At 37.2% G+C, this 3,685-nt stretch overlaps 1 non-coding gene across 1 annotated transcript; it reads right to left on the reverse strand.

Moving 5' to 3' along the window:
- Positions 1 to 2,890: 2,890 nt before the first annotated feature.
- Positions 2,891 to 2,997, reverse strand: LOC112064121 (U6 spliceosomal RNA). Its single transcript, XR_002891374.1, has one exon. It is a non-coding gene; the product is annotated as a U6 spliceosomal RNA (small nuclear RNA).
- Positions 2,998 to 3,685: the final 688 nt, after the last annotated feature.

Consider the following 3,685-nt stretch of genomic DNA (forward strand, 5'->3'; position numbering starts at 1 on the left):
CGTCCGGAGCCTGCGCTCCGCAACGGGAGAGGCCACAACAGTGAGAGGCCCGCGTACCGCAAAACAAAACAAAACAAAACTTGGCTGAAACATTTACCACTCTTTCCTATGCCGTTCCAGTCCTCGCTGTTCTTCATGGCTCACCTCCTCCATCTATGAATGAAGCCTCTGACTTTCTCAGCTATATTCATCCCTGACATTTCCAACTTTAAACAGTGCTTACTGCCTTCAGTATACATTTCTGAATCGATTATATTCTATAATATATTTTGATCATCTCAAATAGTACCAATTTCTGAAAACATCCTCTGTCTTACCTCCCTCAGGAATAAGTACCCCTCCTCTGTCTTCTCAGAGCAAAAAGTGATTGTTTCCTTCTTTCTTTGTTTTCTGGTAGCACTTATTGCTCTGCATTGACATAATCCTGTAAGTTCCCTAAGGGATCAGACAATGCCTTTCTCTTCACTGTATCCCCACCGTCTAGCAGGGTATCCGGCACAGAATCGCTGCTCCCTAAATGTTTGCTGAATGAGTATTCCTTTCCCAGACTCTCACAGCCATAAAGATGAGCAAGGGCCAAAGGGCTGCCAAATAAAAAACAAATCCAGATTTAACTAAAGAGAGACTATTCAAAAGGAGTATTGTGATCAGGGAGGGAGGTCTGTAACAAAAAGGTGAAGTGTCTTTGCAAGAGGGAGAAAGGGTAAAGAGAGGGCTTTTATGCTTTGACCATAAGGACTATAAAATCCGTAAGCAACTCAAAGGTCAGGCAGAAAAATGGTTTTTCTTTTAGGGGAAGGAGTAAACAAGGCAAGAAAGATTCAGGGGTGAGGAAGTGAGATGAGCAACGGTCTGATCTGACAGTTGGTGTTTTTCTGAGGTCAGCAGTTCTGGAGGAGCCATTAAGGATGAATTGTTCTGGCTCCTCATGTTTGCTCAAGGGTGGACAGAAGCTTAACTAAACTTTGCTCAAGTCCAGTTAGCAGGTATTTTATCTAGATTGGTCAGTGAATACAAACAATTCATATAATAATTTATAAGGCAAAAGGTAAATTTAGAGTCTTTGGTCCAGCCGTATTTAAGAAAGGGGGGCATCTGAGTGTCTTATTTATGTCATGTTGGTAAGGGTAGTTCTTCGCATTAAACCATTTCTTGGAGCACAAAAGGGTGGGGAGATTTATTACCTGTTGGACGTTTCCAGAAGCATTCAGGTAAAATTTCATACTGTCAATGTAAAGTGATTATTTGTCTCCAAGACCACAGTAGCTCTTACCATTTGCTTACTTGTAAACATAATACCTCTGATTTGTTAGAGATAAAAAAAGATAGCTTTTATTTGGTTAAGCTTATAATTGGGAGACAACTTTCCAGAAAGAACGAAAAGCAAGAGTGAAGGTCTTGAGGAAAGAACAATGAATCATCTGGGAACTGAAATAAATCCAGTCAAATGGAAAATTAAGAAAAAAAAAAACTAAACTAAAAGATTAAGAAAAAATTACATGATCTCTGGGTGAAGAAAGTATTTTAAAGATGAAATTGGAAACTACTTAAAGAGTTAGTTTTGACTATATGAAATATAGAAACTTCCATAAATCAAAGAACTTCTGTGTATCAAGTCTTTGCTCTTTGTTTTGCTTTGTGCTCCTGGAGACCAATTTCGATGAATTAAGACACTGGGTTCCCACCGCCTTCTGGCTTCTAGATTATACTGGCCTATGCATGGCACCAGCAGGAGATCAGAAGACTCCTCTTCCCTGGTTCTAGTTCTGGTTGGACTCCAGTAACATCGTTCCCTTCTGTTGCCATTCCAGGCCTAGAGAGGGTAACAGCTCCCTGCTGTTAATAATATTTGGGTGTTTCATTATCCCTTGTCTGGTACCTTAACCAGGCCCATAGCTTTGTGAACTCTTATAAATTAAACCCTTTGGTTGCTCCATCTGTTTTCTGCAGTGGTACAGACCGAAACATCACAACAAAAACACAAGTGAAAAACTTGGAAAGAAAATGCAACCTGTATTAGAGAAGAAGAGCTTATACCAATTTTATTGGCATCATATGAGAGAGTCCTTAAAAACTATTACGAACCTTAAAGATGAATAGCTCAATAAAGATGAACAAGTGACCAGGACATTAAAAAAAATTAACATCACTAGATAACTATGAAACAGATACTTGTATGTCTGACCATATAGGCAGAATTTTATTTTATGTCCATTGCTGTGTTTCTTGAATTTCCTATCAAGAATAGCTTTTATAGGGAAATTAACATATGTGATATAAAAACTAAACCTCATTCAAATTTACTTTAGGTATTTTTAATAAGGTTGAATTTAACAACAATGTGGTCACTGATCGGCCCAATTTGGGTTGAGAGCAGTTCCACAGAATGGTGGGAGAAGAAAAAGGAAAAGCATGAGATACATCCAGTGTAGACCACACTTTTAATCCTCTATAAAGTCTACCTCAAAAAACTCACTTCTTTTTTTTTTTGACTGTCTCTTTCTTTATTTTTTAATATTTATTTATTTTTTTAAACATCTTTATTGGAGTATAATTGCTTTACAATGGTGTGTTAGTTTCTGCTTAATGTGGTCACTGATCGGCCCAATTTGGGTTGAGAGCAGTTCCACAGAATGGTGGGAGAAGAAAAAGGAAAAGCATGAGATACATCCAGTGTAGACCACACTTTTAATCCTCTATAAAGTCTACCTCAAAAAACTCACTTCTTTTTTTTTTTTTGACTGTCTCTTTCTTTATTTTTTATTATTTATTTATTTTTTTAAACATCTTTATTGGAGTATAATTGCTTTACAATGGTGTGTTAGTTTCTGCTTTACAACAAAGTGAATCAGTTATACATATACATATGTTCCCTTATCTCTTCCCTCTAAAAAGTATGGAACACTTCACGAATTTGCGTGTCTTCCTTGCACAGGGGCCATGCTAATCTTCTCTGTATCATTCCAATTTTAGTATATGTGCTGCCAAAGCGAGCACAAAACTCACTTCTTATAGATTAAGTCATTCCTTTGTTAGTGAAGCCATAGCATTCTGCTCATGATCCTTTATGAGCTCACTTTTTTCATTTTATAACTGGCTCCTTATTGAAGTCCTTGAGGTTTATTTTTAATAATGTCTGGAACAAAATATGTGTTCAGTAAATGTTTCTTGAATGAATAAGTAAATGAATATGGACCATAAAACATAGAAGAAAGGATGGGAGACTGTCCCCTAAGGGTTCCAGTGGCACTCTACTAGTAATTGATTCTGGAAAAAATCTGGAGCTCTATAGCATACAAGTTAGAAATTTAGAGTCAGAGTCACAAACTAATGAAGGAAATAGGCTTCTGAGCAACACTTAATGTACTCAAGTATCATTACCTGAGTCATTTCTTAGTTAAATTCCTTTACATCATTGACCTTTGTGTATGTGTGTGTTTAAGAAAACAAAATCCTGCTCCCTCCATCAAGAAAAAAACTCAGAAAAGTGTGTGTGTTTTTTGAAAATTATACACCTATGAAGATGTGTGTGAGTATTGTGAGTGTGTGTGTGTGTGTGTTTAAGCAAGAGAGAGAGCTTGCCAAGGTTCAAGCAAGGGTAACGGTACTATGAGTGACATGGTATAAGGGCTTCATTATCAGAATTAGACTTACACAGTTGTCAGAAGAGCTAGGAAAATCAATG

The sequence above is a fragment of the Physeter macrocephalus genome, chromosome 19, assembly GCF_002837175.3.
Source record: "Physeter macrocephalus isolate SW-GA chromosome 19, ASM283717v5, whole genome shotgun sequence".
In the NCBI taxonomy this organism is placed as follows: domain Eukaryota; kingdom Metazoa; phylum Chordata; class Mammalia; order Artiodactyla; family Physeteridae; genus Physeter; species Physeter macrocephalus.